The 24,561-nt window shown below is 47.5% G+C and overlaps 2 non-coding genes and 1 pseudogene across 2 annotated transcripts; 1 reads left to right on the forward strand and 2 right to left on the reverse strand.

The window, feature by feature from the left end:
- The first annotated feature begins 8,196 nt into the window (after positions 1–8,196).
- Positions 8,197–8,256, forward strand: LOC138243721 (U7 small nuclear RNA; annotated as a pseudogene).
- Positions 8,257–16,192: 7,936 nt separating this feature from the next.
- Positions 16,193–16,250, reverse strand: LOC138243849 (U7 small nuclear RNA). The gene has a single exon (XR_011192467.1). It is a non-coding gene; the product is annotated as a U7 small nuclear RNA (small nuclear RNA).
- Positions 16,251–23,459: 7,209 nt separating this feature from the next.
- Positions 23,460–23,532, reverse strand: trnaf-gaa (transfer RNA phenylalanine (anticodon GAA)). Its single transcript has one exon. It is a non-coding gene; the product is annotated as a tRNA-Phe (tRNA).
- Positions 23,533–24,561: the final 1,029 nt, after the last annotated feature.

The raw sequence follows: 24,561 nt of genomic DNA on the forward strand, positions 1-24,561 counted from the left end.
GGCTTCCCCTGCATGGGCGAATGTGAAGAAGAGCCTTAGTACTGTCATTGAAGAAAACCGAGAAGAGGTCGGAGTGGCCTCTGTCGTTCATCAACGATCCAGTCAGGCAGTACTCCTCCTATTCTGCCAGGACGTGGATTCGAACCGGGATTGTTGCAGCCACAACACAAAATACTGAGCACTATACGATCACAGCGAGTTACCGAGACAGACACAGCCAGCAGGAAAGGATGTACTCTCTTCGTGTGACACTAGTCGGAAAAGTCCTGATGCTGCATTTCAACTGAGCCCTAGTATACATCGACCCTTCGACACTCTGAGTGCCAACTCTCTTGTGTGTTTTCTCCATCAAGCAGGTCATGAAGGCAGCAATTACAGTTTGCTTACATGACGCACGGCACAGCACGGCTATATGGTCTAGCGGTTATAATTCCTGTTTTTCACCCAGGTAGCCCGGGTTCAACTCCTGGTATGGGAAGGTTTCAATTTTGCCTCCTGCTTTCCAAAAGATCAGCACCATGTACGAAGGAGCCGCATTTAAACCACTCGATCATGTGCAAAACGTACGAGAAGAGGGGGCGCATGTTTTCATGCGAGGACCTCTCGCGTGTGAGCCGAACTGATCATCGCTGCAGCTCGGAAACCTGCAGGAGGTGGGAGGGGTGACTCTGGTAGACAGTGTTGACCTTCGGCAATAGGATTTACACTCTCCAAGATGATATTTGCACTTTCTCGAGAGGAGATTTTCTCCACTTCAGTAGCCCGATTTCGTCGATTGCGTGGAGAGGGCTGTAGAATGTGGGGCCGCCTTTCCTGCTCCATCCATGACAGGCATGCTGGGCTCTGGAGAGAGAGCACCGTCCATCAGCGCACTCCAATAAAGGCTGTGGAAGCAGCTGAATAGCATTGGCGAAGCTCAGCACAGGGCCACTGAGTTCCTATCGTTCCCTTTCTCAGCCCGAAACGCAAGCAAGACACCAGCAGCAGCCCCTGCATGTTTCCGTAGTGTAGCGGTTATCACATTCGCTGTGTGACTCTGTTGGTGACGCTCTTCTGTGCCTAGACCTGTAGGAGGAGCTTCTCCCAGACAGCTCTGTCAGTCTCACAGTCCCCATCCTCTCCCTGAGACACTGACACAAGGAGGGTCGGGACCTCAGTTTTCCGCCTCCCCCGAAGGACAGCGCCTGTTTGCGCAGCAGAGTGTCGCCATCAGGATGCTGGGGCATAAAAAAGCCACATAGACCGCAGGGTGAGCGCTCCCTACTGGTCCCAGTCACACCTCTTGCAGGAGCAGCAGCAACCTGAGCTTTTCCGGGGGGAATCTCCCATCCGGGTGCCGGCTAGGCTCACACCTGCTGGGCTGCTGTGGGTGAGCCCAGTCGAGAGTCGCAGGGTGAGATCTAGTCACCGGGGAGAAACGATACAAGCGAAGGATTACTCGGCTCCCAGCACTTGAAAGACCGACAAATTACTCGTTCCCGCCGGAGCTGAATGTACCTGCATGTGTCGTGTTGTCTACTTCCCCCACCCCGCTGTGTTTTCTGTATTGTCTTTGAAGCCGGCCCCCGAGACGAGACGGGCTGTTCCTGTTCCCCAATTAACACTTTACAGGTGCCATTCCCCGGCATTGTGGCCATTGTCGGTGGTCACACGCGTTAAGATAAGGTGGAGGAGAGCAGGGCATGCCCAGCTACAGACATTCAAGGAGGGGGCTGTGCGAGGTGATAACCAGCACCTTCCCTGTCATGGTGAGGTCTCGGTCCTTCCATTGCATCAGTTTTTTGTTTAAGATTGTTAATTTGTTCTGCCAATTTACTGTTCCCATCTCTTCTCCAAAATACACCCCCAGGACCTTAATTCTCTTCTCTTGCAGCCTGAGATCATGTCCTTCTTTTGGCTCCCTCCAGTTCTGATAAAAAATCTCACTCTTAGATTTGTTAATTTTTGCAGAGGAAGCCAAAGAGAAACGATCACAGCACTGCAGAGCTCTGCTAATTGAGGCAATGTCAGAGAGGAGCAGGGTGACGTTATCCATGTATAGAGATGTCTTTACTTCTCCTCCCCCACTTCCAGGCACTGGTATCCCATTAATGGCCTGATCCTGGCGCAAGGCACAGGCTAAGGGCTCCATAGCCAAAACGAATAACAAAGGGGATAATGGGCAGCCTTGCCTCACCCCTGAACAGACTTCAAAGGGTCGTGATCTATTGCCATTAACCATTACTCTGCTGTTGTTACCTGTGTACAGCAGGTTAATCCACTTTCTCATGATGGGGCCAAACTTCATGTGCTCAAGTACCGATGTTAAGTACTGCCGGTTTAGGCGGTCAAAGGCCTTTTCTAGGTCTACACCTAAAATGCACAGAGGGAGGGAGCGATCCTCTGAGTACAGACAGACATTCCTCAACAAGGCCAGGTTGTCGCTCATCAGGCGTCCTGCTATCCCACAAGTCTGTTCTTTCCCTACCAGTGAGGCCACTACATTTTGTAGGCGCAGGAAAAGGGCTTTGGACAGGATCTTAGTGTCCTCGCCTAACAGGCTGAGGGGTCTCCAGTTCTTTATGTCATTCTTTGCTCCTTTCTTAAACAAGAGAGAGATAGTGCCTTCTCTTAAGGAGTCAGGCAGCAATTCTGTCTTATAGCTTTCCTCGAATAGGTGCAGTAGCGGATCCTGAAGCAGATCCCAAAAGGTGCAATAAAATTCTTTAGGGAGCCCGTCAGCACCCGGAGTTTTCCCCTTCTGTAAGCTCTCCATAGCCTGTCTCAGCTCTTCTACTTTCAAATCCCTCTCAAGTACTTCCCTATCTTCTTCACTCAAAACGTTTTCTAGCTTTACCTCTGTAGAGCAGTACAGTCTTGAATAGAAGGCCTCGGTGCAGGAGAGGATAGCACTCGGCTCTGTTCTCTCTCGTCCCTCCTCATCAACTACACTTTCCATGACAGACTTGGAGCCTACAACTTTCCTGAAAAAGAAGCAAGTACACTTCTCATTTTCTTCCAAGAACTGCACTCTGCATCTTAACAGCACTCCTCGACTACTTTCTTCCGCTATGCTCCGGATGTCCTTTTTTAAAAGGGTGATATCCTCGAGCACATTGAAGCCACTGTGCAGCATCATGTAGAGACGCTGCAGCTGCCTCTGTTTCCTGGCTAGCACTCCTCTCCGTCTGGCAGCAGCCTTCCTTCCCTCAGCCATGAAAAAGGCCTTCTCCCAGCACTCTCCTACTGACCCGTACAGACACTGCAAGGACAGCCACTGTGATAGTTTCTCCTTGTAGCGGGATACTACCCCCTCGTTCTCTAGCAGCTTTGTGTTGAGTTTCCAGAGGCATGGGCCAAAGACAGTCCCGCCCTGGAGTTCCACTCTACACCCTAAAGCCTGATGATCTGAGAAGAAGACAGGCTGAAGAGTGACCCCAACAACTTTCACTCTCTCTGAGACAAAGCAATAGTCAATTCTGGAGCTGCTATTCCTCCCTGACCATGTATATCCTGCTGTTGTGGGATATATACATCTATATGTGTCTGAGAGTTTAAAGTCTTGAACTAAGTTTTGCAGGGCCATTGAGCTGGAATCCAATTTTATCGGCCTTTTGGCTAAGATCAAGTTCAAGTTGCATGCCCGCAGTTCTTGTCTTTCCAAAGTTCTAGAAAGCGATCGAAGATCCTGAAGAGTGCTTGAGCTGGTATCGCCCTAGGTTGAGCCTAGGGGGTTAAGGCCAAGCAGCAGCTGAGCTGGGTGGGATCCGGCAGCAACGTTCTCTCTCTCTGCTCTCTCCTCTCCCCTCCCCCTTTCTCTTGCTCCGCCTCCTTGGCCTCTTGGCTGGGAGTAGGTACTCGTGGCCTGCCCGCGGTGCTTGCTTTCTTCCTCGGGACTCGGAAGCGCTATCCGCTCCCTCTCTCTCCATTTGCCTCCTTGGCCTCTTGGCTGGGAGTAGGTACTCGTGGCCTGCCCGCGGTGCTTACTTTCTTCCTGTTACGAACCCTGGCTCCCGGCAACAGAAGAGGCAGAAGTAGGCGTAGCCCCTATCTATCAGTTCTATCATTTCTTTTTTCTCCTTTCCAGATGGCAGACAAGAAGACACTGATCCGGTTCCACTGGACCAAGAAAACAGAGACGATGCCAACTGCGAAATCCTTTTTCATTACCTTCCTGAGAGGGATCCTGCAGTTGGTGGCCGGAGATCTCTACTGCCTGCAAGACAACTAGGCAGAGAGATAAATGGAGGCCTACATGGCCATGGACGCCTCATATGAAAAGGCATTGAAAATGATCAGAGAAAAAGGTAAGCACCCCGGTTTCTCTGGTTTGTCTTTTGAGGAAGACAAACCAGAGGACCATCACAGTCAACATCGGAGCCGACAGGGAGTACCTTTACTACCCCAGGATAGGCCACAAGGTGAACACGTGTGACATCGTCAGATGTCACAACTGTAACAAAGAGGGGCACCTGGCAAAAACCTGCCGGGCAGGCAAAAAGTGCGATGGATGCGGCGCCGAGGGACACCTCCTTCACTAATGCAAGGTAAGCAAACCTTCGTTTGCGCAGATGGTGGAAGCCGGCCGGCAGAAACCGGTCTCAAGACAAAGGGAGAGAGGTGAGAACAAAGAACCCGCACCTCCTCCGCAGAGAACCGAAACTGCCGAGGCCACACCCCCAGCTGCACCAGTGCCACAACATGGCCGCCAGGACGACGGACAAAATGGCTGACCGGAGGAAGGGCCCTGGATAACTCCCAGCAAGAAGGGAAAGAGGATCCACCTTCGGAAGGACAAAAGAAAAGAGTGGTAAGGGAGAATCGTTTCCTCGTCCTAGAGGAAACGGAACTTTCTTCCCCCGAAGCCCAGGAACAACTGGAGGATGCAGCCCAGGAAATGGAAACCCTCCCCCCCGAGGCCTGAAGACGACAGGAAGTGACAGCCTAGGAAACGGAACCCCCCTCTTACGAGTCCCACGGACAACAGGTGGAGGCAGCCCAGCAAGAGGTTACCCCCTCCCCCGAGGCCCAGGGGCAACAGGAAGAGGCAGCCTAGGAAGTCGGAACCCCCTCCCCTGAGGCCCAGGAACAACAGGAAGAGGCATCCCAGGAAGTGGAGCCCCCCTCCCCCAAGGCCCAGGAGCAACTGGAGGTCCCCGAAACTCCTGGAGAAAGGGAAGAAAAAAGCCTTCCCGAAGCGGTGGCGGAGAGTATCCTCGAGGAAGACGAGGATTACTTTGAAGCCGCCCTGGAGCCGGGACTGATGGTAGGGCTGGACCTGTCCAGCATGTTTACCTTTCAGTACCCAAGAGACCTGGAGGGAGCCCAGCATATTCCCCCCAGGACCCGAACGAGAGGAGTTACATCTAGGCTAAACAGTGCGCAGATGTAGACTCCCAAGTTTTCCACTGTAAGCACAAAGAGAGGAGGTTCAACTTTCGCTTGTTTAATCATGACTGTGAAACTTACCTTTCCAACAACTAACGTTAGAGGGCTAAGAGACCCGGTGAAAAGACGGGGAGTCTTTCATGATCTGGCCTCAAAGTCTTTCTCAGTTTGTTTCTTACAGGAGGTCCACCTGAAGGATGAAAGTGACAAGCTGACATTCACCAGGGAATAGACGAAGGGAGAATCATGCTGGAGCGTAGGAGGGGTCCACTCTTCCGTGGGAATCCTCCTCGGAAACCCATAGATGACGCTGGTTTCCTCCTTCTCGGTTGTGCAGGGCTGGATCCTGGTCGCAGACATCGACTGGAGGGGGCAGAAGTTGAGAGCAATTAACGTCTATGCTCCGACGGAACCCTCTATCCAGAAGGAAGTGTTTGCTGACCTGGCCAGCTGCTGCACCACCAACAGACAGGTGGTGCTTGGCGGGGACTTCAACGTCGACTGGGAGAAGGGGAGCGACACTAGCTCGGCAGAGCTGGAGTCGCTACTCAAGCAGGTCTCCCAGGTAGACGGTTTCAGACGGTGCCGTCCTAACGCCCCTAAAATACTGGGGGTTTCCTTCCAGAGCGAGGAAAACGAGACCAACATCTGGACCGAGAGGATCGCCAAGGTGAACGCGAAGCTGGGTCTGTGGAAAACGCGGTCGCTGTCCTACACAGAGAAAGTGATGGTGTTGAAAGCAGACATCCTGCCGGCTTTGGTTTACCTGGCGGTGCTGTACCCGCTGCCGGCCAGACTCAGGCGAGCGCTGCAAGGGATGATCTTCTGCTTCGTCTGGGGCGGCAAGTACGAGTACATCACGAGAAACCGGATGTGTAGTGGAAATCTAATGAGTTAATTGATTCTTAAAAATGTAGAGAGCTTTGCAAAAAAATATATTGGTGCTTTTAGATAATATTTCAAGGATATAACTGCTATGCTACAGTACGTGCAGAATTTTAGAAAACAGTTCGTCAACAAAGTACACTGTTTAGGTTAGTTTAGAAGACAATGTACCAAAACAATATATGCTGTCTGGGTCATTAGAATTAGCTGAAAGTAACTGATAAACTTTGAATAACAAATCTAGTGTTTTTCTCTCGCTCTATGATGTAATTTGTTTTCTTTTAGAGAAAGGGGAAGTTTTAGAAGGGACCAAGTGCTGAACTTTTTTACAGCGCAACGTCTTATAAAAACCCTGTACTGCTTGTAACAAATTGAGTCTCTGGTTGCACTTGGCGAAGTGGCAGCAGGGCTCCCAATATTGCAATATTGAAATAAAGACCTTACTCAGGTGAGAACTCTCTCTTGTGGCTTCCTTGATAGTTAAATTTCCATGACAAGCCGCTCGAGGAAGGGGGTCGAGATGTCCCACATTTCCCCCTGAAACTTGACTGCATCTTCTACTGCAACCTCTGTCGGGCGCTGCGGGAGCCCATCGGCCACAAGTACCAGTACTTTGTCAGGCTGTGGCTCTCCGTCCCGATGAGGCACTTGGTCCAGTGGTGAAACACTGGGCCCAAGGCAGAGATGCGACTGGAGTTCTACACCCACGGTGTCAAGTGGAGCAGGAGGTACGAGGCCACGAGACAGCCAGTGCTCTGCACCAACCACAGAGCTCTGTACAAAGAGGTGAGGGGGCATCTGGTCGCCAACAAAAGGCTGTGAGTTCCCAGACAAGTCTGGGAAAGAACGCAGCCGAAAGAACTGGACATCAACTGGATGGCCGTACACAAGAGACTGGCTACCAGGAACCCGCATTGCCCCCGAGACACGTGTTTCGTAGAGGAGACTCAGGAGCACGTGTTCTGGAGCTGCCCCTTCGCCAAGACGGTGTGGGGCAGAATGGACAACATTATGCAACTCCTGGGAATGGATGCGGTGCTCAGTTACCAGTACATTCTGCTGGGGGCTGGCACCCACCAGACTGGACAAGGGGACACAGGACCTGCGGGGGCTGCTGCTGTCCCTCACAAAACAAGGACTGTGGAAGGTGAGGAACACTCTCATCTGCCACAACATAAAGTGGGGGGCGAGGGAGCTGGAGGAGAGGATCCTGGCGGACCTCAGGAGGAGGACGAAGCACCACGTTGCCAAATGGGGTTTCCCCATGGCGAGGGAGCGCTGGAAAGGACTTTGGGCCCTATACAGGGATTAAAGGACAATAGCGAGTGGTAGGTTTGGAGGGACTCTCTTAATTGCGCAAATCCGCCCCCACTTGCAAAGATTGATAACGGACAATCAATCTCCGTTCTGCCGTTGTTTTTTATTACATGGAGTGTTAATATGTGTGAGATGTTCCTTTTGAGATGTTTTTTTTTTTGCGGATTAAAGTATATTTTGTAGAACAAAAAAAATCTTATGACAAGGTTTACAAGTTATTTGTTGAACTACATTCTAATAGGTGTGGTAACATTCCAGGTCATTTGTTTACGTTTTTGTTTCTGGAGTACCTGTTAGATGAAATGTGCTAATATGTAACCTAACTCCAGTGTGAATAACTAGAAGAGGGGAGCAGCTCCATTCCAGACCAAGGGAGCTTTGAGATTGGCTGGGCCAGATCTTTCATCTGCATATCTGATTTGGAAATGTAACACTAAACCCCTTCTTGCATGTATTTAACTTGCACCCAAGAGTCCCCTACTGCGTATTGCTACTTATTTTTTATGATAAGTGGTGATTACCAGTTGACAGGTTTTATTTGTTGAATTATAAATGTTTTTTTTATTATCACCCTGAATGGCCTGTACTCAAGGTTTGGTAGGGTATGTGTTTTCATTTCATTTACAAAAGTGAATTTTTGCTCTTTTAGTATTTGTCTAGAAGGCTTTCTGAAGTCAGGAAGCCCATTTATTTGGTGAAAAAAGATTCTGTATTAATATTAATATTTCTCATACAACATAAATAGGGTCTTTTAGGAATAAAACGATTTTGCACTTGGAAATCTTAATAAAGCTGTGTGCTTCCATGCACTTGAACAGTTTTGATTCGTAATATTTGACCTTAGGTGTGGGAACAGGTCTTTTTTGCCATTTGATTTCCAATTGATCAGCACAGTATAGAAAATAGACCCGTAAAGCAACCTCAGCAGTGACAAATGTGCGAAAAGTGATCACTTGTTTTCTCCCGCTTTCAAACTGAAACCCTTTGGTGTGTTAAGAGAATGTGATAACCACGACACTGTGCAAGGTGGGAATGGGTGACTTGCAGAGAGTGTTGAACTTCGAGAAAGGACTTCTCTCAGGAATATATTTCCACATTCTGAAGAGGAGATTTTCTCCATTTCTGTAGTCTGACTTCCTCTATTGCTAGAGAGCTGTAGAATGTGGAGTCACCTATCCAGCTCTGGGAACAGTGTGTAGATAAGTTTGTTACTGCCGGATGAGCACAGTAAATTAATACAGCAGAATAAACACACTGTGAGTATTTGAAGGGAATTAACAATCTTTTACGTCTCGCCATGTTCAATGCTGCTGTCATTTCTGTAATATTGTGATTATCACATTCATCACACATGCGCAAGATCCCCTGTCTTCTCACATTTTGCACTTCTACCAGCGTTTTATGGATCTTGTTTTGTCTTATTGCAAGAATTCGAATTTCCTGTCATTCATGATCACATCAAACAGCCAGCAGATCATGTCACCTTTCAGATAGTCATTCTTCTGCAGAACTGACAAACGTGGCAAAGCAACCTGATAAGACCAGGTCCTAGAAGTCACTACTCAGTCAGTTACTACTGCCGAAATGCAAGCCCTTCCTCCTGCCTGAAGAAGTTGATCCTACATTACTCATGAAGAAGATGTATCTACCAAACCTCAGAGAGCTGAGCTGGATCACTCCCCTTCTGAATGACGTTGCAGTAACACTCTACCACTCCTCTTCGTGCACTCATGCTGGAACTTTGGGAGGCTACTGCAGACAGCAGAGGTTGGATCATACACAGAGGTTGAAATGGCTCAGCTGAGAAAGCCTTAGACTGACGCTCTAAAGGTCCCTGGTTCAATGGCATTTTGGTTTTGGCAATTTGTTTCGTTGCGCCATTTGTTCCTCTCTGCAATGCCCTGTGTCCAAAGTCACACTTCCCTTTCTCAGCCTGAATCCCAAACTAGAGTCTTTGTGTCCTTGAGTCCCTCTTTTACCGACACTGATGAAGTACAGAAATAACTTAACATGTTTTGCACTCCTTATGGTGTTTTATGGTGGGACCTGTATTTCTCTATGAATTTCCTTAGTGACAGCCCATTTGTTTTCAATATATTTCTGGTGAAGTTATTACATCGGTCTCCCCTGGTGGCTTGTTTTCATATCCCACTTCTGACAATGACTTTTCACTTTGATGGGAGTACAATTGGAAAAAAAACTAAATTGTGTGTAGTTGTTTCCATATCAAACCTGTCTTCCATTTTATACAGTATTCCACAGGAGTGAATCAATTCCTTGTTTAATTTTGCAAATGACTCTGCTGTCAAAAAAACTAAATTCCCATGTAGCCAAGGAGTTGCTGAAAAGCAACTTCACTTTGATGTTTTGTGTTGTTATAACTAATTCATCTCCTTTTTAAAAAATAGATTTCTGTAGAAGAAAGGTGTCTCACACTACAGTTTAAATTGTAAACAGGTCATAGAAAAAGCTCCTTAGCTCCCTGTCAGGAATCAAACCCCACTCTCTTATATGACAGGCAGGGATTCTCACCATGTTTAAATTGCAACCGTAATAATATTGACAACATTAATAAATGCATATATAATTGAAATTGAAAACATATCTAACACAGCATCTTTTCTGGTTATATACCAGAATGCATTGCTGATATTTGTTGTTTGCCATTTAGGTTAAATACTGTCATGTTTTTCTCAGCAATCGACTTTTGATGTGTAAGTATAAATAATGATAATACTATTTGAATACATACAGGTCTTAATATTATTTTGATTAAAAATAGTACGTTAATAAGCAATAAATGGCATATAAAATAGTGTGAAGGTGAAAATCACACAAAATCAACTTCAAATGTGGGAATTTTACATTTTTAGGATTATAAGTTGCATGTAGCACATTAGCAACACTACAGTAATGCTAATATAACAATAGTGTAAAAAAATCCTGACCTAATTCCTTACAAATGCTGATACAAAATGTGAATGATTTCAGAGTTTCGGGTATTGGGTCTCCTGATAGAGATCAGAGATGAACTGAGGCATGTGGGAAAGTGTACAGAACTGGTGAACTCCCAATTCCACATCAAGAGGCTGAGCACAAAGGAAGAGTCCTGTACACACAAGTGAGTCCTTGACAACATGGACAATCAAAACCTACTGGTCTGATATTATATTCTCTCTGTGGTGTAGAAAATATTCACTACTAGTATTCTAGGTTACAGATAGGTCATTATATGACAGCTTACATCTGATTAATAGGATCCATCTCTGGCATACATTCTTATTTTTAGTTTATAATGTATAATCTTGCTAATCTTTTAATGCCAAAATAAAGTGTTTTATAAAAAGCTTCATGTTCTAAGAAATTACTACAACTTTTGATCTTTGAAATATGGCCACTTTGTATTCTAGGACTTAGCAAATACTGCAGAAAAGTGGAGTTAAAATGTGAAAATGTGTAATGGGTATGTCTGATTAGTTGATTAGTGAAGATCCAGTAGTAAAAATAGCTTCTAATATTATTTCTAATATAATATTATTTCCAGATAAACCAACTTTGGAGAGTAGGCAACAGTGATTTCAAAGAAAGCGTGTTCACTTTCTTTGAAAGTGAGGTTAAGGTATTGCTTATAGAAAGCATGCTAAGGTATTGATTATAGATTTTTTAATTTTTTTTTACATTACATTTTTACTTTGATCAAGTTAAAATATTCACAAAATTTAGCTTAAAGATACCTTGTTTACCACTGAATTTGCAAGGTGTAAAACTGCTAAATTGTCTTTTAAAATATAAGGATTACAGTAGTACATTTTATACTAAATATTTGAGTAAATAAACGTTGAGTGAAAACTCGCTTGAGAAATGTCTAAGCTCAGTCATAATTTGGTTTTCAGACTTAAGACAAATTAACTGATGATGGAATTCAACTTAGCTGGCACAAACCAGAAAGATCAAAGACAAAAGAGGTGCCTGGGAGACACAAATCTTTTTAGAGCAATTAAAGGTACTCTTATTCTATGTTGTACTTTCAAACTTTGGGTACTCTTTAATTAGGACAGACTATTGCTCAATTACTATGATGCAAGCTAAACCTAATACACCGATTAAGCTTTGATCTTAGTAAACCTTAATGGTTCTTTTTTGAGATTATATTCAAGAAGAGATTAATCATCATTTGTTGATCATTTGTTCATTTGTTGGAGAACTTGACAATCTTTGACAATTATTATTAAATGAGCATTATACAAATGTGCGTTGATATTTTTAATGTACCTTAATTGTAATATATATAAACACAATTGCTTTGATATGGATGTTCATTTGAAGGATTTAAGGAAACTATCAAGGATCGCAGAACAACCAAAGATACATTTGGGCATCTGCTATTGGTAAAGATGAAAGAGTACCGTAAGTGTGAAGCTTGCATACACACGAGAGAAAAATCAGTTTTAATGCACTTCATTAAACTGATGGTGTGCTTATCAATCGTGCATAAAAAACACATAGCAGAGGATGGTTTCGATCCATCGACCTCTGGGTTATGGGCCCAGCACGCTTCCGCTGCGCCACTCTGCTGACAGCTGTCATAATGTGATTCAACACAACTGCTCTATCTTTGCTTTCTAAAAGTGCACCCGAGATGAAAAGTTTCAACGGCAAACGCAGACGTCACTTTGAGCACTTGGTGTTTTGTAGTACGAATCATCACACGCTGCTCTACATGGGCGTGTCTTCAAGATCGTTGAGAACCAAACCTTCTGCTTTCCGAGGCAACTGATTCTTTCCTTGTTAATTCACAAATCTTCAATGAGAATCAGTGAAACAAAAACCAAACACATGTACACACTCGCGTCCTAGCCTGAAAGAAAAATGATGGAAGCATTTGAGGAATAACAAGAGTAGTCTGAACAGCTCCAGTCTATCAACTGCTCTACAAAGTGATCCCTACTTCCACACCCAGTTTATAACACTGAAAATGATTCAGGAAGCACAGCAAAGTTCTAAAAGCAGTGGTTGAAAAGCGTCTAGATACATAAAATGACAACTTCTCAAAAGTAAAATCTTCAGCTTTTAAAAATTGTCATCCATATATTTTCGTTTTTCTCTTTTTTACATAACACGCTTTAGAGAAATAGACTGACTTGTAATGAAGGCTGCATTAGAAAATGTGTATCTAAATTAAAATCGGGTTTATGACGTTTTTCAGCTTTCTTAGCGCTTGGGTCTCGATTCAGATATTGCAATGCAAGCAACAGGGGAGTAAGTTTCCTTTTCTAAATCAAAGGTGATCTGCTCACGAGGAAGTATAAAAACTTCAGCGTTTACTTTTTGAAGACCGCAAATTGTCGAAACACTGTTGCTTCATAAGCTAATAAGTAAGGTTTCTGAGCACGCATTGTATTACTAATGCTGTTATTGTAACGCAACGGGGGCTCAGGCGGGCGCCCTTGCCGCATCTGGTCGGTCCCTGCACCGACCAGAGGCTCGAACCCGGGACTTCCGCGTCTCTCTGCAGCGACCTAGCCCCGTGAGCTAAAGAGAGATCCATACATGTCAATTATACATAATATATACATAATATATATAATTATACGTATATATAATATATTTAAAAAAGACAAAGGGTTTGTGTGTCGCGCTAAAATTCCGCTTCATTTTGAAAGCAAATAAAAACCATTTTCTTCCAAGAAATCATTTTTTTTCCCATCCTTCATACTATACATCTCTCTTGTAGTAGTGAAGCATTTTGATTTAAACCAAACAATACATTAAAGGTTTCATCTATACACTTATACTTACGCTGCAGTGCACCGGAGCCTGATACACGATACCGTCCGGTTTCAGCCTCACAGACATGTCCAGACCCCGCTGAACAATAACCTAATCTGCGTAACCTCCTTGTTCACAGCTCCCTTGACCTGTATCACCTGCAAGTACACAGCCACCACCACACTCATTCAAGGCCCCTCAGGACAATTCCGGATCACCCAGACAGCATCTTGTACCTCCAGCAACCTTATTTACTGTATCTCTTGCAGTAAATGCCCAGCCATCTACATTGGAGAAACAGGAAGGAGACTCGGAGACCGCTTCAGAGAACACGTCAGGGCTGTGAAGATTAAAGATCTCTCCAAGCCCATTGTTTCTCATTTCACCTCTGACGGCCACAACCACTCTAATCTCTCCATCTGTGTTCTCAAAGACGGTTTTCCAAACTCAAACATCAGAAAGACCACTGAAACTAAAATTATTCTGCAGCTAGGATCACACATTCTCCCTTCCCTTAACGACAGACTACTGTTCTTTTAAATTTTCACCATTCATTGAAAGTTTCATTTCACACCTCTCTGCACCCATTCTGACTTCACACCTCTTGATTGGCCTCTCTTTCTGTCCCCTGCTCCCGCCTCTCACTCCTCCTCCCTCCCAACCTTTGTTCTCCCATTACTTTACCTTTGCCTACTGCCCTGTCTCTCTCACACCTGAAGAAGGCTCCATGGCCGAAACGTTGTGTTCTCTTTCTTCTTTTTTTTCAGCATGGAATAAACCTATAACTTGTTCCTATTTTAATCAAAATAATATTAAGACCTGTATGTATTCAAATAGTATTATCATTATTTATACTTACGCATCAAAAGACGATTGCTGAGAAAAACATGACAGTATTTAACCTAAATGGCAAACAACAAATATCAGCAATGCATTGTGGTATATAACCAGAAAAGATGCTGTGTTAGATATGTTTTCAATTTCAATTATATATGCATTTATTAATGTTGTCAATATTATTACGGTTGCAATTTAACCATGGTGAGAATCCCTGCCTGTCATACAGGAGCGTGGGGTTTGATTCTTGACAGGGAGCTAAGGAGCTTTTTCTATGACCTGTTTACAATTTAAACTGTAGTGTGAGATACCTTTCTTCTACAGAAATCTATTTTTTTAAAAAGGAGATGAATTAGTTATAACAACACAAAACATCAAAGTGAAGTTGCTTTTCAGCAACTCCTTGGCTACATGGGAATTTAGTTTTTTTGACAGCAGGGTCATTGGCAAAATTAAACAAGGAATTGATTCACTCCTGTGGAATACTATATAAAATGGAAGACAGGTTTGATATGGAAACAACTACACACAATTTAGTTTTTTTTCCAATTGTACTCCCATCAAAGTGACATAAGAAAAGTCATTGTCCCACCATAAAACACCATAAGGAGTGCAAAACATGTTAAGTTATTTCTGTACTTCATCAGTGTCGGTAAAAGAGGGACTCAAGGACACAAAGACTCTAGTTTGGGATTCAGGCTGAGAAAGGGAAGTGTAACTTTGGACACAGGGCATTGCAGAGAGGAACAAATGGCGCAACGAAACAAAATGCCAAAACCCAGATTGAACCAGGGACCTTTAGAGCATAAGTCTAGGGCTTTCTCAGCTGAGCTATTTCAACCTCTGTGTACGATCCGACCTCTGCTGTCTGCAGTAGCCTCCCAAAGTTCCAGCATGAGTGCACGAAGAGGAGTGGTAGAGTGTTACTGCAACATCATTCAGAAGGGGAGTGATCCAGCTCAGCTCTCTGAGGTTTGGTAGATACATCTTCTTCATGAGTAATGTAGGATCAACTTCTTCAGGCTGGAGGAAGGGCTTGCATTTCGGCAGTAGTAACTGACTGAGTAGTGACTTCTAGGACCTGGTCTTATCAGGTTGCTTTGCCACGTTTGTCAGTTCTGCTGAAAAGACCTGTCTCTAGGAAATTTAGGAAGCAGAAGAATGACTATCTGAAAGGTGACATGATCTGCTGGCTGTTTGATGTGATGTGATGTGATGAATGACACAGGAAATTCGAATTCTTGCAACAAGACAAAACAAGATCCATAAAACACTGGCAGGAGTGCAAAATGTGAGAAGATAAAAAGACACCTGTTTCTGCCCAATTTCAAACAGGGGATCTTGCGCATGTGTGATGAACGTGATAATCACAATATTACAGAAATGACAGCAGCATTGAACATGGCGAGACGTAAAAGATTGTTAATTCCCTTCAAATACTCACAGTGTGTTTATTCTGCTGTATTAATTTACTGTGCTCATCCGGCAGTAACAAACCTGTTATCTACACACTGCTCCCAGAGCTGGATAGGTGACTCCACATTCTACAGCTCTCTAGCAAAAGAGGAAGTCAGACTACAGAAATGGAGAAAATCTCCTCTTCAGAATGTGGAAATATATTCCTGAGAGAAGTCCTTTCTCGAAGTTCAACACTCTCTGCAAGTCACCCATTCCCACCTTGCGCAGTGTAGTGGTTATCACATTCTCTTAACACACCAAAGGGTTTCAGTTTGAAAGCGGGCGAAAACAAGTGATCACTTTTTGCACATTTGTCACTGCTGTCGTTGCTTTACGGGTCTATTTTCTATACTGTGCTGATCAATTGGAAATCAAATGGCAAAAAAGACCCGTTCCCACACCTAAAGTCAAATATTACGAATCAAAACTGCTCGAGTGTATGGAAGCACACAGCTTTATTAAGATTTCCAAGCACAAGATCTTTTTATTCATAAAAGACCCTATTTATGTAGAATGAGAAATATGAATATTAATACAGAATCTTTTTTTCACCAAATAAATGGGCTTCCTGACTTCAGAAAGCCTTCTAAACAAATACTAAAAGAGCAAAAATTCGATTTGGCAAATGAAATGAAAACACATACCCTACCAAACCTTGAGTACAGGCCATTCAGGGTGATAATACAGAACCATTTATAATTCAACAAATAAAATCTGTCAACTGGTAATCACCACTTATCATAAAAAATAAGTAGCAATACACAGTAGGGGTCTCTTGGTTGCAAGTTAAATCCTTGCAAGAAGGGGATTTAGTGTTACATTTCCAAATCAGATATGCAAATGAGAGATCTGGCCCAGCCAATCTCAAAGCTCCCTTGGTTTGGAATGGTGCTGCTCCCCTCTTCTAGTTATTCACCCTGGAGTTAGGTTACATATTAGCACATTTCATCTAACAGGTACTCCAGAAACAAAAACGTAAACAAATGACCTGGAATGTGACCACACCTATTAGAATGTAGTTCAACAAATAACTTGTAAACCTTGTCATAAGATTTTTTTTGTTCTACAAAATATACTTTAATCCGCAAAATAAACATCTCAAAAGAAACATCTCACACATATTAACACTCCATGTAATAAAAAACAACGGCGTAACGGAGATTGATTGTCCGTTATCAATCTTTGCATGTGGGGTCGGATTTGCGCAATTAAGAGAGTCCCTCCAAACCTACCACTCGCTATTGTCCTTTAATCCCTGTATAGGGCCCAAAGTCCTTTCCAGCGCTCCCTCGCCATGGGGAAACCCCATTTGGCGACTAGGCGCTTCGTCCTCCTCCTGAGGTCCGATGGGCTCCCGCAGCGCCCGACAGAGGTCGCAGTAGAAGATGCAGTCAAGTTTCAGGGGGAAATGTGGGACATCTCGACCCCCTTCCTCGACCGGCTGACACATCCGGTTTCTCGTGATGTACTCGTACTTCCCGCCCCAGACGAAGCCGAAGATCATCCCTTGCAGCGCTCGTCTGAGTCTGGCCGGCAATGGGTACACCACCGCCAGGTTAACCAAAGCCGGCAGGATGTCTGCTTTCAACACCATCACTTTCCCTGTGTAGGACAGCGACCGCGTTTTCCACAGACCCAGCTTTGCGTTCACCTTGGCGATCCTCTTGGTCCAGTTGTTGGTCTCGTTGTCCTGGCTCTGGAAGGAAACCCCCAGTATTTTGAGGGGCTCCGTGCAGAGCTCGAGACCCTCCGGCACCGTCGTCCTGTGCTTCCAGGGCCCGAAGAACTTCAGTTTGCTCTTTTGGCGGTTGAGTTTCGACCCCGAGGCTCTGGAGTATTGCTCCATGACCTGCAGGGCCCTCCTCAACCCCCTGTCCGACCGCAGGAACAGCGTCGTGTGGTCGGCGTACTGGGAGATCTTCTGGGTTTCCCCCACGCCTCCCGGTATCTCCAGGGTCCCGTCACACCGTCTCTGCTAAGGGCTCTTGAAGAGCAGGGAGATGATGCCCTCCCTCATGGTGTCTCCGAGTTTCCCCCGGCGGAAGATCTCCTGCGCCACTTCCACCAGATCTGCCGCCAGGGTGTCCCAGAAGCAGGTGTAGAATTCCTTGGGCAGTCCATCCGGCCCTGGCACATTGCCATTCTCCATGGACAAGAGCGCCGCCTTCAGCTCCTTGGCCGCGATCGGACCCTCCAAGTCCTACCTCACCTCCTCCGGTACTCGTGCCTTCAGCTCCTCCAGAAAAGCATCGCCTCCCTCCACCTCCGTCTGCTTTTCTGAAAAGAGCTCCATGTAGAAAGCGGTGGCCGCTTCTACCTTGTCGCTCTCGCCCAGTAGTTCCTCTCCATCTCCCCGTCTCAGGCCGTGGATCACCCTCTTTTTCTGGGCTCCTCGGACCTGATTGAGTTTGCGGAGCCTCTCCTTCAGGTCCTGTGCCCGGGCTGAATTGAAGGCTCCTCCCCCGTTAGCCGAGCTGTACTCCTCCTCTAGTTGTCTCTGGAGTCGTGCAGCTTCCTTCCTCTCCCTGGCCGCCTTCCGTCTGCAGTACATCTGCACCAGGGTTCGGGTCCTGTCCTTCACCGACTCCCACCATTCCACCATGGAGCTGTAGCCGTCTCTCAGATCGACCCAGCTCGCGTAGTCTTTACAGAACAGTGCCTTGAAGTCGTCTTCCTCCAGTATCTCCCGGTTCAGCTTCCAGTACCCACGACTGAATGCCGGCAGGTTGGTGTTAGCCACCACCGTCAAGCGCTCGTGGTCGGAATACCACTCCGGGGACACCGTCGCCGACTCCAGGGAGCAGGTCTTGTGCAGAAAGATGTAGTCCAGGCGGCTGCACACTCCCCGGGAGTTTTTCCATGTCGTTCCGACCTCGTTAGGGCGGCACCGTCTGAAACCGTCTACCAGGGAGAACTGCTTGAGTAGCGACTCCAGCTCTGCCGAGCTAGCGTCGCTCCCCTTCTCCCGGTCGACGTTGAAGTCCCCGCCAAGCACCACCTGTCTGTTGGTGGTGCAGCAGCTGGCCAGGTCAGCAAACACTTCCTTCCGGATAGAGGGTTCCGTCGGAGCATAGACGTTAATTGCTCTCAACTTCTGCCCCCTCCAGTCGATGTCTGCGACCAGGATCCAGCCCTGCACCACCGAGAAGGAGGAAACCAGCGTCATCTATGGGTTTCCGAGGAGGATTCCCACTCCGGAAGAGTGGACCCTTCCTACGCTCCAGCATGATTCTCCCTTCGTCTATTCCCTGGTGAATGTCAACTTGTCACTTTCATCCTTCAGGTGGACCTCCTGTAAGAAACAAACTGAGAAAGACTTTGAGGCCAGATCATGAAAGACTCCCCGTCTTTTCACCGGGTTTCTTAGCCCTCTCACGTTAGTTGTTAAAAAGATAAGTTTCACAGTCATGATTAAACAAGTGAAAGTTGAACCTCCTCTCTTTGTGCTTACAGTGGAAAACTTGGGAGTCTACATCTGCGCACTGTTTAGCCTAGATGTAACTCCTCTCGTTCGGGTCCTGGGGGGAATATGCTGGGCTCCCTCCAGGTCTCTTGGGTACTGAAAGGTAAACATGCTGGACAGGTCCAGCCCTACCATCAGTCCTGGCTCCAGGGCGGCTTCAAAGTAATCCTCGTCTTCCTCGAGGATACTCTCCGCCACCGCTTCGGGAAGGCTATTTTCTTCCCTTTCTCCAGGAGTTTCGGGGACCTCCAGTTGCTCGTGGGCCTTGGGGGAGGGGGGCTCCACTTCCTGGGATGCCTCTTCCTGTTGTTCCTGGGCCTCAGGGGAGGGGGTTCTGACTTCCTGGGCTGCCTCTTCCTGTTGCCCCTGGGCCTCGGGGGAGGGGGTAACCTCTTGCTGGGCTGCCTCCTCCTGTTGTCCGTGGGACTCGTAAGAGGGAGGTTCCGTTTCCTGGGCTGTCACTTCCTGTCGTCTTTAGGCCTCGGAGGGTTTCCATTTCCTGGGCTGCCTCCTCCAGTTGTTCCTGGGCCTCGGGGGAAGAAAGTTCCGTTTCCTCTAGGACACTATTCTTTTGTCCTTCCGAAGGTGGATCCTCTTTCCCTTCTTGCTGGGAGTTATCCAGGGCCCTTCCTCCGGTCAGCCATTTTGTCCGTCGTCCTGGCGGCCATGTTGTGGCACTGGTGCAGCTGGGGGTGTGGCCTCGGCAGTTTCGGTTCTCTGCGGAGGAGGTGCGGGTTCTTTGTTCTCACCTCTCTCCCTTTGTCTTGAGACCGGTTTCTGCTGGCCGGCTTCCACCACCTGCGCAAACGAAGGTTTGCTTACCTTGCATTAGTGAAGGAGGTGTCCCTCGGCGCCGCATCCATCGCACTTTTTGGCTGCCCGGCAGGTTTTTGCCATTTGCCACTCTTTGTTACAGTTGTGACATCTGACGATGTCACACCTGTTCTCCTTGTGGCCTATCCTGGGGTAGTAAATGTACCCCCTGTCGGCTCCGATGTTGACTGTGATGGTCCTCTGGTTTGTCTTCCTCAAAAGACAAACCAGAGAAACCGGGGTGCTTACCTTTTTCTCTGATCATTTTCGTTGCCTTTTCATATGAGGCATCCGTGGCCATGTAGGCCTCCATGTATCTCTCTGCCTTGTTGTCTTGCAGGCAGTAGAGATCTCCGGCCACCAACTGCAGGATCCCTTTCAGGAAGGTAATGAAAAAGGATTTCGCAGTTGGCATCGTCTCTGTTTTCTTGGTCCAGTGGAACCGGATCAGTGTCTTCTTGTCTGCCATCTGGAAAGGAGAAAAAAGAAAAAAGGAGAGAAAGAGAGAGCAAGGTCCTGTGGAGAGGAGGGTTTAGCTGCTAAAGGAGCAGCGAGGGAGCCCTAGCCTTTGTCCTTGTGTGCAAAGCCCAGCTACGTGCAGGCGCAGGAGGAGAGAGAGAGAGGGAGCGGATAGTGCTTCCGAGTCTCGAGGAAGTGTTACGAGTTCGGTAACAGGGACCGAACGAGTGAGTGAACCCACTTGCAGGAGCGAACAAAGCCAAGTCGTAATCCGAAAGCAAACCGTAATCGTAGGAACGAGCCGAGAGTCCAGGGGAAGCCAGATATCCGAAAGGGTACGTGTACCGAAGCCGAAGAGTAATCCGAAGCCGTAGTCCGTAGAGTAATCCGAGAATCCAGAGGTAGCCAGAAATCCAAAACAGAGCGAAAGCACCAATCCAAGCCGAGATCCGAAAAGCCGAAGTCCAAAGGGAAAAACCGAAAGCTGAAATCCAAGACAAACACAGAGTAGAAGAAGCGCAACCAGGAAGCTCGATAGGGAAAACCAATACTGAGCAACAAGTTAGGGAAGGACAGGTGTTTAAGTAGGATGAGACGGGGGTGTGGTGGTGAATGGGAAAACTGATAGGTGAACTGATAGATAGGGGCTACGCCTACTTCTGCCTCTTCTGTTGCCGGGAGCCAGGGTTCGTAACAGGAAGAAAGTAAGCACCGCGGGCAGGCCACAAGTACCTACTCCCAGCCAAGAGGCCAAGGAGGCAGATGGAGAGAGAGGGAGCGGATAGCGCTTCCGAGTCCCGAGGAAGAAAGCAAGCACCGTGGGCAGGCCACGAGTACCTACTCCCAGCCAAGAGGCCAAGGAGGCGGAGCAAGAGAAAGGGGGAGGGGAGAGGAGAGAGCAGAGAGAGAGAACGTTGCTGCCGGATCCCACCCAGCTCAGCTGCTGCTTGGCCTTAACCCCCTAGGCTCAACCTAGGGCGATACCAGCTCAAGCACTCTTCAGGATCTTCGATCGCCTTATAGAACTTTGGAAAGACAAGAACTGCGGGCATGCCATTTGAACTTGATCTTAGCCAAAAGGCCGATAAAATTGGATTCCAGCTCACAGGCCCTGCAAAACTTAGTTCAAGACTTTAAACTCTCAGACACATATAGATGTATATATCCCATAACAGCAGAATATACATGGTCAGGGAGGAATAGCAGCTCCAGAATTGACTATTGCTTTGTCTCAGAGAGAGTGAAAGTTGTTGGGGTCACTCTTCAGCCTGTCTTCTTCTCAGATCATCAGGCTTTAGGGTGTAGAGTGGAACTCCAGGGCGGGACTGTCTTTGGCCCAGGCCTCTGGAAACTCAACACAAAGCTGCTAGAGAACGAGGGGGTAGTATCCCGCTACAAGGAGAAACTATCACAGTGGCTGTCCTTGCAGTGTCTGTACGGGTCAGTAGGAGAGTGGTGGGAGGAGGTGAAGGTGAGGACAAAGGCCTTTTTCATGGCTGAGGGAAGGAAGGCTGCTGCCAGACAGAGAGGAGTGCTAGCCAGGAAACAGAGGCAGCTGCAGCGTCTCTACATGATGCTGCACAGTGGCTTCGATGTGCTTGAGGAAATCACCCTTTAAAAAAAGGACATCCGGAGCATAGCCGAAGAAAGGAGTCGAGGAGTGCTGTTAAGAAGCAGAGTGCAGTTCTTGGAAGAAAATGAGAAGTGTACTCGCTTCTTTTTCAGGAAAGTGGTAGGCTCCAAGTCTGTCATGGAAAGTGTAGTTGATGAGGAGGGAAGAGAGAGTACAGAGCTGAGTGTTATCCTCTTCTGCATCGAGGCCTTCTTGTCACGGACGTCCAAAGGGACTAACCGTGGGGAGCAGGAGTGCGGAAAAAGACCCATATGCGTAGCGGCGAGACGGGAAAAAGGCTCGGGCTCATTGGTGCAAAGAGTTCAGGAATGCCGTATAGAAACCTGTGCCCTCAGGGAGCGGACGTGGGGCGCCCTGGTGCTAGGCGGGTCTCAGGACATCCGAACGTCAGTGCTGAGCGAGGACAGAGTGCAAGACCCGGAAATATATAGCCCAAGGGAAAGAGAGGGACAGGAAGGACAGCAGACCAGAAACTAGGGACAGGACAGAGGAGGACCGCCCTCTGGCTGCAGAGGGCGTGACACTTCTACTCAAGACTGTACAGCTCTACAGAGGTAAAGGATGAAGAAATTCATTTTTTTACCTCAAAGCTAGAAAACGTTTTCAGTGAAGAAGATAGGGAAGTACTTGAGAGGGATTTGAAAGTAGAAGAGCTGGGAGGCTATGGAGAGCTTACAGAAGGGGAAAACTCCGGGTGCTAACAGGCTCCCTAAAGGGGTGTCTGCTTTTACTACTTTCACGAATGAAGGCAAAAAAAAAGCCAATCGATGTGAACGAACGGCGCTTTACAGAGGTGTACTGCCTGACTGGATCGTTGATGAACGACAGAGGCCACTCCGACCTCTTCTCGGTTTTCTTCAATGACTTACTAAGGATCTTCTTCACATTCGCCCATGCAGGGGAAGCCAGTTACACCAAAGCAAAAAGTGCAATTCAGGCAGAGACAGGAGGGATTTTTTTACACCAAGAGTTGTCGGAGAATGGAACACTGCGCCCAGCCCTGTAGCTGGAGCTGATTCTTGATGAGATCTTGGGCTCACTAAGAGGCCCCCGCTGGATGCTAATCTTTCTGTTGTTCTTGCAGGTCCTGCGCTGCTTTTGAGCCGACAGAGCTCGTCCTGGTCTGTCGGCACAGCCCAATTGCAAATGATCCGCTCCGCGTACACAAGGAACGTGCGTTTGGTACAAGAGTGCATGAAGGCACCGGAAATACATTGGGAACAAATGACCGGTCGCTCAATACCTCTGTGAAGTACAGGAGCGTGCAAAACGAGGCCGTTTCCACTCGGTCTCGAACCAGGGACCTTTCGCGTGTTAGGCGAACGTGATAGCCGCTACACTACGGAAACCCACAGAGACTGCTGCTGGTGTCTCGGTTTGCGTTTCGGCTGAGAAAGGGACGCATCACTTTAGGCAGAGAGTGCTGGAGAGAGGAACAAAGGGCGCGATGAAACAAAATGCCAAAACCCAGGATCAAACCAGGGACCTTTAGATCTTCAGTCTAACACTCTCCCAACTGAGCTATTTCGGCGGTGTGCTGAGCCCACAGCCACCTGCTCCAGCCTTCTCCAGCTCCAGCCTGTGTTGCGGCATGAGCGCACCAAGAGTAGCGGGAGAGTGTTGCAGGAACGTCACTCAGAAGGAAAGCCACCCAGGTGTGCCCTCTGAGCTCTGTCCAGCGCATCTTCCTCGCATAGACTCCTGCCTGCAACGGGCAGGAAACAATTAGCAAGAACAGAACGACACCCCATGGGTGTCTCATGACCACACCTTAGGTTGTGACATGTGCAGGTGTGAGGGGTTTCCGGGCTACTTTGGAGCAGAGCTTGGGCGGAGGGGGGGCGGGAAAGCAGACAAAGAGGTGACACCTCAAGGTCTGCATGATCACAGCTCTCTGCCGCCCCAGGCTTCCGCTCGATAAGCTACTGGACACACCCGCCCCTCCTCACACAGACCGTGGAAAAGCCCCCGAGTGGGAGGGCTCTCTCTTATTCCCAGGAGCTCTTGGACACGACGCACAGACAGGGCGCGGGGAGCAAACACGGCTCCAGGCAGGACTCCACTCCGCAGGAGCCGCAGAGCAGAGGAGATGGGGGCAGCTTAGCTCCTGTGCAGAGACCTGAGCTGTTGTTGCTGCGGACGCTGTCTTTTCTGCACTCGGGGTAGGAGTGAATGTTGAGTTGCCCTTAGAAATGAAGCAGAGCACTTCAACGGCACGAGTGTGTGTGTGTGCGTGCGCCCTGGTGATTCTGGGAGACAGATCGAACCTGTGCTAAAAGAGAGGGGGCTTAGCCCTCTTCCATTTGCTTCTTCAAAGTTGTACAACCCATTTGTATCTGCTAGGCGGCGCAGTCGTCGTCCACAAAGAAGGCTTTGAAAAGCGTCAAAGGCAAGTCATTCCGAGTTGGTCGTTTGTGTTTTCCGTTCAGACGCGAAATGCTTAAATGATCTCTCGTCTCCTCGGTTGTCATTTCTGCTCCGTAAAGGAATCACAGCACGCGTCGCCTTCCAGCACGCTGGGTCGGGACACGATGCCGGGGTCGGAGGGTGCGATGTCTTT

This window comes from Lepisosteus oculatus, chromosome 14, assembly GCF_040954835.1.
Source record: "Lepisosteus oculatus isolate fLepOcu1 chromosome 14, fLepOcu1.hap2, whole genome shotgun sequence".
Lineage (NCBI taxonomy): Eukaryota > Metazoa > Chordata > Actinopteri > Semionotiformes > Lepisosteidae > Lepisosteus > Lepisosteus oculatus.